Below are 12,181 nucleotides of genomic sequence, written 5' to 3' on the forward strand. Positions count from 1 at the left end.
CTCCAGCCTCTCCGGAGAAGCCGGGTAGGCGGAGACACAGACAGAGAGAGGGAGAGGGGGGAGAGAGAGAGAGAGAGAGAGAGAGAGAGAGAGAGAGACACGGAGAAAGAGACAGAGAGGGAGGGAGGAGGAGCATCGGGGCCGGGGTGAGTGTGTGTGTGTGTGTGTGTGTGTGTGTGTGTGTGTGTCGGTGTGTGTGTCTGTGTGTGTGTGAGTGATGGAGAAGGGGATGGTGGGGCCTTGGGTTCAGGCCTCTTCCCTAGAGCACTAGAGCAGGGGGCTGGGAGGAAGTCAAACGTGCGTCCTGCAGGGTGTCCGCAGGCCACGCCCAGGCGGGCTGAGAAGCCCCCGGGGGCGGGGCGGGGCGGGAAAAATGAAAGGAAAGGGAGGCCAGCAAAAGCCTACAGCACCCGGTATTCCGAGGCGGTCTCCCGACCCTGCTTAGCTTCCCAGATCAGACGAGATCGGGGCGCGTTCAGGGTGGTATGGCCGAGACGGTAGAGGCCGCAGCCGGGAGCCTCAAGAGCCCAGGGCCCCTCGTCCTCTTGGGCGTCTCCCGCCTGCCAGGTGCCTGGCGGTCCACCCCTGCAGCAGGCGAGGCCCGCGGAGCGCACCGAGCGCCAGGGTCGCCTTTCGGGCCCAGGAAGCCTCAGGAGGAGGAGGAGGAGGAGGAGGGCGGGGCGGGGACGCGGCCGCGCCCGCGCCCACCCCCGGAACGCCGGGAGGCAGGACGAGAGGCCACCACCAAGACCCCCGCGTTTGTGCGCAGCCCACGCCGGGGTGCGGCAGCCTGGGCCACGACCAGCGCACGTGGGCCAGCGCTGGCCATCGGGCCTGGGGGCTGGGGACAGGCGTGCGGGGGAGAACAGAGTGCCCGGGGTGCGTGACGGGCCCTGGACACCAGGTTGGCTGGGGTGCTCCCACCCGGAGGCCCGGGGTGTGGGGCCGGACCCTGACCCCCTCCGGCCGCGGTCCCAGGCCGGTACTCTCCCAGCAGAGGCCGCTGGCCTGAGGGAGCGCCTGGAGCGCCCCGGGGCGAGGGGTTCTCCCAGGAGTCCGCAGGTAGGCAGGCGGAAAGAAGTCCACCCTCTGAGCCCTGACAGACCGAGGGAGGGCCGGCCCAGCCTGGTGCAAAGGCCCGGGGCGGGGCGGGGGCGGAAAAAGTGAAAAGAAATGGCGAGGAAAAGCCTACAGCACCCGGTATTCCCAGGCGGTCTCCCATCCAAGTACTAACCAGGCCCGACCCTGCTTAGCTTCCGAGATCAGACGAGATCGGGCGCGTTCAGGGTGGTATGGCCGTAGACGGAGGCGGCGGCCGCCAGGAGCCTCAAGAGCCGCCGACCGGGAGGGGGGGCGGGGGGCCGGCTCTGGGCCCAGTGGCGGCTGTCGGTGTCGGGCGCACAGCCAGCCTCCCAGGTGCATGGCGGGCCACCAGGTCAGCACTCGAAGGCCCGGCCCTGCGCACCTGTGGCCAGGGCAGGCGTGCTGGCCTCACGGCTCCCGGAGGGGCGGGGCCGCGGGCGCACGCCCGCACCTACGCCCACGCCCGCGCCCACCCGCTGGGGAGGGCGCCCAGAGGCCAGAGCAGAGACCACGCGGAGGGCGCCGGGCTGCCTGCACCTCGGCCACGGGTTCGGGGGCCCCCCCGGCGTGCCGGAGCGGACCTGGGCGAACACTAGTCACCCGGCCGGGGTGCGGGGGGAGCAGCGTGCGGCCGAGCGGCCGGGCCCTCCGTGGCAGTGGCGGCCGGCGGCGGGACTGGAAGCTGGGGAGGGGGGACGGGGTCCGCCTCCCACCCTGAGGCCCGTGGTTGGGACACGCACCCCAACCGGCCGGCCACAGGGCCTGCTTGAGGCCTCCAGCCTCTCCGGGGAAGCCGGGTAGGCGGAGACACAGAGAGAGAGAGGGAGAGGGAGAGAGAGAGAGAGAGAGAGAGAGAGAGAGAGAGAGAGACACGGAGAAAGAGACAGAGAGGGAGGGAGGAGGAGCATCGGGGCCGGGGTGAGTGTGTGTGTGTGTGTGTGTGTGTGTGTGTGTGTCGGTGTGTGTGTCTGTGTGTGTGTGAGTGATGGAGAAGGGGATGGTGGGGCCTTGGGTTCAGGCCTCTTCCCTAGAGCACTAGAGCAGGGGGCTGGGAGGAAGTCAAACGTGCGTCCTGCAGGGTGTCCGCAGGCCACGCCCAGGCGGGCTGAGAAGCCCCCGGGGGCGGGGCGGGGCGGGAAAAATGAAAGGAAAGGGAGGCCAGCAAAAGCCTACAGCACCCGGTATTCCGAGGCGGTCTCCCGACCCTGCTTAGCTTCCCAGATCAGACGAGATCGGGCGCGTTCAGGGTGGTATGGCCGAGACGGTAGAGGCCGCAGCCGGGAGCCTCAAGAGCCCAGGGCCCCTCGTCCTCTTGGGCGTCTCCCGCCTGCCAGGTGCCTGGCGGTCCACCCCTGCAGCAGGCGAGGCCCGCGGAGCGCACCGAGCGCCAGGGTCGCCTTTCGGGCCCAGGAAGCCTGAGGAGGAGGAGGAGGAGGAGGAGGGCGGGGCGGGGCCGCGCCCGCGCCCGCGCCCACCCCCGGAACGCCGGGAGGCAGGACGAGAGGCCACCACCAAGACCCCCGCGTTTGTGCGCAGCCCACGCCGGGGTGCGGCAGCCTGGGCCACGACCAGCGCACGTGGGCCAGCGCTGGCCATCGGGCCTGGGGGCTGGGGACAGGCGTGCGGGGAGAACAGAGTGCCCGGGGTGCGTGACGGGCCCTGGACACCAGGTTGGCTGGGGTGCTCCCACCCGGAGGCCCGGGGTGTGGGGCCGGACCCTGACCCCCCTCCGGCCGCGGTCCCAGGCCGGTACTCTCCCAGCAGAGGCCGCTGGCCTGAGGGAGCGCCTGGAGCGCCCCGGGGCGAGGGGTTCTCCCAGGAGTCCGCAGGTAGGCAGGCGGAAAGAAGTCCACCCTCTGAGCCCTGACAGACCGAGGGAGGGCCGGCCCAGCCTGGTGCAAAGGCCCGGGGCGGGGCGGGGCGGAAAAAGTGAAAAGAAATGGCGAGGAAAAGCCTACAGCACCCGGTATTCCCAGGCGGTCTCCCATCCAAGTACTAACCAGGCCCGACCCTGCTTAGCTTCCGAGATCAGACGAGATCGGGCGCGTTCAGGGTGGTATGGCCGTAGACGGAGGCGGCGGCCGCCAGGAGCCTCAAGAGCCGCCGACCGGGAGGGGGGGCGGGGGCCCGGCTCTGGGCCCAGTGGCGGGTGTCGGTGTCGGGCGCACAGCCAGCCTCCCAGGTGCATGGCGGGCCACCAGGTCAGCACTCGAAGGCCCGGCCCTGCGCACCTGTGGCCAGGGCAGGCGTGCTGGCCTCACGGCTCCCGGAGGGGCGGGGCCGCGGGCGCACGCCCGCACCTACGCCCACGCCCGCGCCCACCCGCTGGGGAGGGCGCCCAGAGGCCAGAGCAGAGACCACGCGGAGGGCGCCGGGCTGCCTGCACCTCGGCGACGGGTTCGGGGCCCCCCGGCGTGCCGGAGCGGACCTGGGCGAACACTAGTCACCCGGCCGGGGTGCGGGGGAGCAGCGTGCGGCCGAGCGGCCGGGCCCTCCGTGGCAGTGGCGGCCGGCGGCGGGACTGGAAGCTGGGGAGGGGGACGGGGTCCGCCTCCCACCCTGAGGCCCGTGGTTGGGACACGCACCCCAACCGGCCGGCCACAGGGCCTGCTTGAGGCCTCCAGCCTCTCCGGAGAAGCCGGGTAGGCGGAGACACAGACAGAGAGAGGGAGAGGGAGAGAGAGAGAGAGAGAGAGAGAGAGAGAGAGAGAGAGACACGGAGAAAGAGACAGAGAGGGAGGGAGGAGGAGCATCGGGGCCGGGGTGAGTGTGTGTGTGTGTGTGTGTGTGTGTGTGTGTGTGTCGGTGTGTGTGTCTGTGTGTGTGTGAGTGATGGAGAAGGGGATGGTGGGGCCTTGGGTTCAGGCCTCTTCCCTAGAGCACTAGAGCAGGGGGCTGGGAGGAAGTCAAACGTGCGTCCTGCAGGGTGTCCGCAGGCCACGCCCAGGCGGGCTGAGAAGCCCCCGGGGGCGGGGCGGGGCGGGAAAAATGAAAGGAAAGGGAGGCCAGCAAAAGCCTACAGCACCCGGTATTCCGAGGCGGTCTCCCGACCCTGCTTAGCTTCCCAGATCAGACGAGATCGGGCGCGTTCAGGGTGGTATGGCCGAGACGGTAGAGGCCGCAGCCGGGAGCCTCAAGAGCCCAGGGCCCCTCGTCCTCTTGGGCGTCTCCCGCCTGCCAGGTGCCTGGCGGTCCACCCCTGCAGCAGGCGAGGCCCGCGGAGCGCACCGAGCGCCAGGGTCGCCTTTCGGGCCCAGGAAGCCTGAGGAGGAGGAGGAGGAGGAGGGCGGGGCGGGGCCGCGCCCGCGCCCGCGCCCACCCCCGGAACGCCGGGAGGCAGGACGAGAGGCCACCACCAAGACCCCCGCGTTTGTGCGCAGCCCACGCCGGGGTGCGGCAGCCTGGGCCACGACCAGCGCACGTGGGCCAGCGCTGGCCATCGGGCCTGGGGGCTGGGGACAGGCGTGCGGGGAGAACAGAGTGCCCGGGGTGCGTGACGGGCCCTGGACACCAGGTTGGCTGGGGTGCTCCCACCCGGAGGCCCGGGGTGTGGGGCCGGACCCTGACCCCCTCCGGCCGCGGTCCCAGGCCGGTACTCTCCCAGCAGAGGCCGCTGGCCTGAGGGAGCGCCTGGAGCGCCCCGGGGCGAGGGGTTCTCCCAGGAGTCCGCAGGTAGGCAGGCGGAAAGAAGTCCACCCTCTGAGCCCTGACAGACCGAGGGAGGGCCGGCCCAGCCTGGTGCAAAGGCCCGGGGCGGGGCGGGGCGGAAAAAGTGAAAAGAAATGGCGAGGAAAAGCCTACAGCACCCGGTATTCCCAGGCGGTCTCCCATCCAAGTACTAACCAGGCCCGACCCTGCTTAGCTTCCGAGATCAGACGAGATCGGGCGCGTTCAGGGTGGTATGGCCGTAGACGGAGGCGGCGGCCGCCAGGAGCCTCAAGAGCCGCCGACCGGGAGGGGGGCGGGGGGCCGGCTCTGGGCCCAGTGGCGGGTGTCGGTGTCGGGCGCACAGCCAGCCTCCCAGGTGCATGGCGGGCCACCAGGTCAGCACTCGAAGGCCCGGCCCTGCGCACCTGTGGCCAGGGCAGGCGTGCTGGCCTCACGGCTCCCCGGAGGGGCGGGGCCGCGGGCGCACGCCCGCACCTACGCCCACGCCCGCGCCCACCCGCTGGGGAGGGCGCCCAGAGGCCAGAGCAGAGACCACGCGGAGGGCGCCGGGCTGCCTGCACCTCGGCCACGGGTTCGGGGGCCCCCCCGGCGTGCCGGAGCGGACCTGGGCGAACACTAGTCACCCGGCCGGGGTGCGGGGGAGCAGCGTGCGGCCGAGCGGCCGGGCCCTCCGTGGCAGTGGCGGCCGGCGGCGGGACTGGAAGCTGGGGAGGGGGACGGGGTCCGCCTCCCACCCTGAGGCCCGTGGTTGGGACACGCACCCCAACCGGCCGGCCACAGGGCCTGCTTGAGGCCTCCAGCCTCTCCGGGGAAGCCGGGTAGGCGGAGACACAGACAGAGAGAGGGAGAGGGAGAGAGAGAGAGAGAGAGAGAGAGAGAGAGAGAGAGACACGGAGAAAGAGACAGAGAGGGAGGGAGGAGGAGCATCGGGGCCGGGGTGAGTGTGTGTGTGTGTGTGTGTGTGTGTGTGTGTGTCGGTGTGTGTGTCTGTGTGTGTGTGAGTGATGGAGAAGGGGATGGTGGGGCCTTGGGTTCAGGCCTCTTCCCTAGAGCACTAGAGCAGGGGGCTGGGAGGAAGTCAAACGTGCGTCCTGCAGGGTGTCCGCAGGCCACGCCCAGGCGGGCTGAGAAGCCCCCGGGGGGCGGGGCGGGGCGGGAAAAATGAAAGGAAAGGGAGGCCAGCAAAAGCCTACAGCACCCGGTATTCCGAGGCGGTCTCCCGACCCTGCTTAGCTTCCCAGATCAGACGAGATCGGGCGCGTTCAGGGTGGTATGGCCGAGACGGTAGAGGCCGCAGCCGGGAGCCTCAAGAGCCCAGGGCCCCTCGTCCTCTTGGGCGTCTCCCGCCTGCCAGGTGCCTGGCGGTCCACCCCTGCAGCAGGCGAGGCCCGCGGAGCGCACCGAGCGCCAGGGTCGCCTTTCGGGCCCAGGAAGCCTGAGGAGGAGGAGGAGGAGGAGGAGGAGGGCGGGGCGGGGCCGCGCCCGCGCCCGCGCCCACCCCCGGAACGCCGGGAGGCAGGACGAGAGGCCACCACCAAGACCCCCGCGTTTGTGCGCAGCCCACGCCGGGGTGCGGCAGCCTGGGCCACGACCAGCGCACGTGGGCCAGCGCTGGCCATCGGGCCTGGGGGCTGGGGACAGGCGTGCGGGGAGAACAGAGTGCCCGGGGTGCGTGACGGGCCCTGGACACCAGGTTGGCTGGGGTGCTCCCACCCGGAGGCCCGGGGTGTGGGGCCGGACCCTGACCCCCTCCGGCCGCGGTCCCAGGCCGGTACTCTCCCAGCAGAGGCCGCTGGCCTGAGGGAGCGCCTGGAGCGCCCCGGGGCGAGGGGTTCTCCCAGGAGTCCGCAGGTAGGCAGGCGGAAAGAAGTCCACCCTCTGAGCCCTGACAGACCGAGGGAGGGCCGGCCCAGCCTGGTGCAAAGGCCCGGGGCGGGGCGGGGCGGAAAAAGTGAAAAGAAATGGCGAGGAAAAGCCTACAGCACCCGGTATTCCCAGGCGGTCTCCCATCCAAGTACTAACCAGGCCCGACCCTGCTTAGCTTCCGAGATCAGACGAGATCGGGCGCGTTCAGGGTGGTATGGCCGTAGACGGAGGCGGCGGCCGCCAGGAGCCTCAAGAGCCGCCGACCGGGAGGGGGGGCGGGGGGCCGGCTCTGGGCCCAGTGGCGGGTGTCGGTGTCGGGCGCACAGCCAGCCTCCCAGGTGCATGGCGGGCCACCAGGTCAGCACTCGAAGGCCCGGCCCTGCGCACCTGTGGCCAGGGCAGGCGTGCTGGCCTCACGGCTCCCGGAGGGGCGGGGCCGCGGGCGCACGCCCGCACCTACGCCCACGCCCGCGCCCACCCGCTGGGGAGGGCGCCCAGAGGCCAGAGCAGAGACCACGCGGAGGGCGCCGGGCTGCCTGCACCTCGGCCACGGGTTCGGGGCCCCCCCGGCGTGCCGGAGCGGACCTGGGCGAACACTAGTCACCCGGCCGGGGTGCGGGGGAGCAGCGTGCGGCCGAGCGGCCGGGCCCTCCGTGGCAGTGGCGGCCGGCGGCGGGACTGGAAGCTGGGGAGGGGGACGGGGTCCGCCTCCCACCCTGAGGCCCGTGGTTGGGACACGCACCCCAACCGGCCGGCCACAGGGCCTGCTTGAGGCCTCCAGCCTCTCCGGGGAAGCCGGGTAGGCGGAGACACAGAGAGAGAGAGGGAGAGGGAGAGAGAGAGAAAGAGAGAGAGAGAGAGAGAGACACGGAGACAGAGACAGAGAGGGAGGGAGGAGGAGCATCGGGGCCGGGGTGAGTGTGTGTGTGTGTGTGTGTGTGTGTGTGTGTGTCGGTGTGTGTGTCTGTGTGTGTGTGAGTGATGGAGAAGGGGATGGTGGGGCCTTGGGTTCAGGCCTCTTCCCTAGAGCACTAGAGCAGGGGGCTGGGAGGAAGTCAAACGTGCGTCCTGCAGGGTGTCCGCAGGCCACGCCCAGGCGGGCTGAGAAGCCCCCGGGGGGCGGGGCGGGGCGGGAAAAATGAAAGGAAAGGGAGGCCAGCAAAAGCCTACAGCACCCGGTATTCCGAGGCGGTCTCCCGACCCTGCTTAGCTTCCCAGATCAGACGAGATCGGGGCGCGTTCAGGGTGGTATGGCCGAGACGGTAGAGGCCGCAGCCGGGAGCCTCAAGAGCCCAGGGCCCCTCGTCCTCGCGGGCGTCTCCCGCCTGCCAGGTGCCTGGCGGTCCACCCCTGCAGCAGGCGAGGCCCGCGGAGCGCACCGAGCGCCAGGGTCGCCTTTCGGGCCCAGGAAGCCTCAGGAGGAGGAGGAGGAGGAGAAGGAGGCGGGGCGGGGCGGGGACGCGCCCGCGCCCACCCCCGGAACGCCGGGAGGCAGGACGAGAGGCCACCACCAAGACCCCCGCGTTTGTGCGCAGCCCACGCCGGGGTGCGGCAGCCTGGGCCACGACCAGCGCACGTGGGCCAGCGCTGGCCATCGGGCCTGGGGGCTGGGGACAGGCGTGCGGGGAGAACAGAGTGCCCGGGGTGCGTGACGGGCCCTGGACACCAGGTTGGCTGGGGTGCTCCCACCCGGAGGCCCGGGGTGTGGGGCCGGACCCTGACCCCCTCCGGCCGCGGTCCCAGGCCGGTACTCTCCCAGCAGAGGCCGCTGGCCTGAGGGAGCGCCTGGAGCGCCCCGGGGCGAGGGGTTCTCCCAGGAGTCCGCAGGTAGGCAGGCGGAAAGAAGTCCACCCTCTGAGCCCTGACAGACCGAGGGAGGGCCGGCCCAGCCTGGTGCAAAGGCCCGGGGCGGGGCGGGGCGGAAAAAGTGAAAAGAAATGGCGAGGAAAAGCCTACAGCACCCGGTATTCCCAGGCGGTCTCCCATCCAAGTACTAACCAGGCCCGACCCTGCTTAGCTTCCGAGATCAGACGAGATCGGGCGCGTTCAGGGTGGTATGGCCGTAGACGGAGGCGGCGGCCGCCAGGAGCCTCAAGAGCAGCCGACCGGGAGGGGGGCGGGGGGCCGGCTCTGGGCCCAGTGGCGGCTGTCGGTGTCGGGCGCACAGCCAGCCTCCCAGGTGCATGGCGGGCCACCAGGTCAGCACTCGAAGGCCCGGCCCTGCGCACCTGTGGCCAGGGCAGGCGTGCTGGCCTCACGGCTCCCGGAGGGGCGGGGCCGCGGGCGCACGCCCGCACCTACGCCCACGCCCGCGCCCACCCGCTGGGGAGGGCGCCCAGAGGCCAGAGCAGAGACCACGCGGAGGGCGCCGGGCTGCCTGCACCTCGGCCACGGGTTCGGGGGCCCCCAGGCGTGCCGGAGCGGACCTGGGCGAACACTAGTCACCCGGCCGGGGTGCGGGGGGAGCAGCGTGCGGCCGAGCGGCCGGGCCCTCCGTGGCAGTGGCGGCCGGCGGCGGGACTGGAAGCTGGGGAGGGGGACGGGGTCCGCCTCCCACCCTGAGGCCCGTGGTTGGGACACGCACCCCAACCGGCCGGCCACAGGGCCTGCTTGAGGCCTCCAGCCTCTCCGGAGAAGCCGGGTAGGCGGAGACACAGACAGAGAGAGGGAGAGGGAGAGAGAGAGAGAGAGAGAGAGAGAGAGAGAGAGAGACACGGAGAAAGAGACAGAGAGGGAGGGAGGAGGAGCATCGGGGCCGGGGTGAGTGTGTGTGTGTGTGTGTGTGTGTGTGTGTGTGTCGGTGTGTGTGTCTGTGTGTGTGTGAGTGATGGAGAAGGGGATGGTGGGGCCTTGGGTTCAGGCCTCTTCCCTAGAGCACTAGAGCAGGGGGCTGGGAGGAAGTCAAACGTGCGTCCTGCAGGGTGTCCGCAGGCCACGCCCAGGCGGGCTGAGAAGCCCCCGGGGGCGGGGCGGGGCGGGAAAAATGAAAGGAAAGGGAGGCCAGCAAAAGCCTACAGCACCCGGTATTCCGAGGCGGTCTCCCGACCCTGCTTAGCTTCCCAGATCAGACGAGATCGGGCGCGTTCAGGGTGGTATGGCCGAGACGGTAGAGGCCGCAGCCGGGAGCCTCAAAAGCCCAGGGCCCCTCGTCCTCGTGGGCGTCTCCCGCCTGCCAGGTGCCTGGCGGTCCACCCCTGCAGCAGGCGAGGCCCGCGGAGCGCACCGAGCGCCAGGGTCGCCTTTCGGGCCCAGGAAGCCTCAGGAGGAGGAGGAGGAGGAGGAGGAGGGAGGGGCGGGGCCGCGGCCGCGCCCGCGCCCACCCCCGGAACGCCGGGAGGCAGGCAGGACGAGAGGCCACCACCAAGACCCCCGCGTTTGTGCGCAGCCCACGCCGGGGTGCGGCAGCCTGGGCCACGACCAGCGCACGTGGGCCAGCGCTGGCCATCGGGCCTGGGGGCTGGGGACAGGCGTGCGGGGGAGAACAGAGTGCCCGGGGTGCGTGACGGGCCCTGGACACCAGGTTGGCTGGGGTGCTCCCACCCGGAGGCCCGGGGTGTGGGGCCGGACCCTGACCCCCTCCGGCCGCGGTCCCAGGCCGGTACTCTCCCAGCAGAGGCCGCTGGCCTGAGGGAGCGCCTGGAGCGCCCCGGGGCGAGGGGTTCTCCCAGGAGTCCGCAGGTAGGCAGGCGGAAAGAAGTCCACCCTCTGAGCCCTGACAGACCGAGGGAGGGCCGGCCCAGCCTGGTGCAAAGGCCCGGGGCGGGGCGGGGCGGAAAAAGTGAAAAGAAATGGCGAGGAAAAGCCTACAGCACCCGGTATTCCCAGGCGGTCTCCCATCCAAGTACTAACCAGGCCCGACCCTGCTTAGCTTCCGAGATCAGACGAGATCGGGCGCGTTCAGGGTGGTATGGCCGTAGACGGAGGCGGCGGCCGCCAGGAGCCTCAAGAGCAGCCGACCGGGAGGGGGGCGGGGGGCCGGCTCTGGGCCCAGTGGCGGCTGTCGGTGTCGGGCGCACAGCCAGCCTCCCAGGTGCATGGCGGGCCACCAGGTCAGCACTCGAAGGCCCGGCCCTGCGCACCTGTGGCCAGGGCAGGCGTGCTGGCCTCACGGCTCCCGGAGGGGCGGGGCCGCGGGCGCACGCCCGCACCTACGCCCACGCCCGCGCCCACCCGCTGGGGAGGGCGCCCAGAGGCCAGAGCAGAGACCACGCGGAGGGCGCCGGGCTGCCTGCACCTCGGCCACGGGTTCGGGGGCCCCCCCGGCGTGCCGGAGCGGACCTGGGCGAACACTAGTCACCCGGCCGGGGTGCGGGGGAGCAGCGTGCGGCCGAGCGGCCGGGCCCTCCGTGGCAGTGGCGGCCGGCGGCGGGACTGGAAGCTGGGGAGGGGGACGGGGTCCGCCTCCCACCCTGAGGCCCGTGGTTGGGACACGCACCCCAACCGGCCGGCCACAGGGCCTGCTTGAGGCCTCCAGCCTCTCCGGGGAAGCCGGGTAGGCGGAGACACAGAGAGAGAGAGGGAGAGGGAGAGAGAGAGAGAGAGAGAGAGAGAGAGAGAGAGAGAGAGACACGGAGAAAGAGACAGAGAGGGAGGGAGGAGGAGCTTCGGGGCCGGGGTGAGTGTGAGTGTGTGTGTGTGTGTGTGTGTCGGTGTGTGTGTCTGTGTGTGTGTGAGTGATGGAGAAGGGGATGGTGGGGCCTTGGGTTCAGGCCTCTTCCCTAGAGCACTAGAGCAGGGGGCTGGGAGGAAGTCAAACGTGCGTCCTGCAGGGTGTCCGCAGGCCACGCCCAGGCGGGCTGAGAAGCCCCCGGGGGCGGGGCGGGGCGGGAAAAATGAAAGGAAAGGGAGGCCAGCAAAAGCCTACAGCACCCGGTATTCCGAGGCGGTCTCCCGACCCTGCTTAGCTTCCCAGATCAGACGAGATCGGGCGCGTTCAGGGTGGTATGGCCGAGACGGTAGAGGCCGCAGCCGGGAGCCTCAAAAGCCCAGGGCCCCTCGTCCTCGCGGGCGTCTCCCGCCTGCCAGGTGCCTGGCGGTCCACCCCTGCAGCAGGCGAGGCCCGCGGAGCGCACCGAGCGCCAGGGTCGCCTTTCGGGCCCAGGAAGCCTCAGGAGGAGGAGGAGGAGGAGGAGGAGGGCGGGGCGGGGACGCGCCCGCGCCCACCCCCGGAACGCCGGGAGGCAGGACGAGAGGCCACCACCAAGACCCCCGCGTTTGTGCGCAGCCCACGCCGGGGTGCGGCAGCCTGGGCCACGACCAGCGCACGTGGGCCAGCGCTGGCCATCGGGCCTGGGGGCTGGGGACAGGCGTGCGGGGAGAACAGAGTGCCCGGGGTGCGTGACGGGCCCTGGACACCAGGTTGGCTGGGGTGCTCCCACCCGGAGGCCCGGGGTGTGGGGCCGGACCCTGACCCCCTCCGGCCGCGGTCCCAGGCCGGTACTCTCCCAGCAGAGGCCGCTGGCCTGAGGGAGCGCCTGGAGCGCCCCGGGGCGAGGGGTTCTCCCAGGAGTCCGCAGGTAGGCAGGCGGAAAGAAGTCCACCCTCTGAGCCCTGACAGACCGAG

General features: G+C 71.5%; 6 non-coding genes across 6 annotated transcripts; all 6 read right to left on the bottom strand.

Annotated features, from left to right (window-relative positions):
* Positions 1–1,185: 1,185 nt before the first annotated feature.
* On the bottom strand, positions 1,186–1,304 carry LOC128626453 (5S ribosomal RNA). Its single transcript, XR_008390438.1, has one exon. It is a non-coding gene; the product is annotated as a 5S ribosomal RNA (ribosomal RNA).
* A 1,730-nt stretch (positions 1,305–3,034) lies between these two features.
* On the bottom strand, positions 3,035–3,153 carry LOC128626455 (5S ribosomal RNA). The gene has a single exon (XR_008390439.1). It is a non-coding gene; the product is annotated as a 5S ribosomal RNA (ribosomal RNA).
* Positions 3,154–4,877: 1,724 nt separating this feature from the next.
* On the bottom strand, positions 4,878–4,996 carry LOC128626458 (5S ribosomal RNA). The gene has a single exon (XR_008390441.1). It is a non-coding gene; the product is annotated as a 5S ribosomal RNA (ribosomal RNA).
* Positions 4,997–6,725: 1,729 nt separating this feature from the next.
* Positions 6,726–6,844, bottom strand: LOC128626459 (5S ribosomal RNA). The gene has a single exon (XR_008390442.1). It is a non-coding gene; the product is annotated as a 5S ribosomal RNA (ribosomal RNA).
* A 1,723-nt stretch (positions 6,845–8,567) lies between these two features.
* Positions 8,568–8,686, bottom strand: LOC128626460 (5S ribosomal RNA). The gene has a single exon (XR_008390443.1). It is a non-coding gene; the product is annotated as a 5S ribosomal RNA (ribosomal RNA).
* A 1,732-nt stretch (positions 8,687–10,418) lies between these two features.
* Positions 10,419–10,537, bottom strand: LOC128626461 (5S ribosomal RNA). The gene has a single exon (XR_008390444.1). It is a non-coding gene; the product is annotated as a 5S ribosomal RNA (ribosomal RNA).
* Between the last annotated feature and the right edge of the window lie 1,644 nt (positions 10,538–12,181).

The sequence above is a fragment of the Artibeus jamaicensis genome, unplaced genomic scaffold (assembly GCF_021234435.1).
Source record: "Artibeus jamaicensis isolate MK-2021 breed Jamaican fruit bat unplaced genomic scaffold, CSHL_Jam_final scaffold_612, whole genome shotgun sequence".
Lineage (NCBI taxonomy): Eukaryota > Metazoa > Chordata > Mammalia > Chiroptera > Phyllostomidae > Artibeus > Artibeus jamaicensis.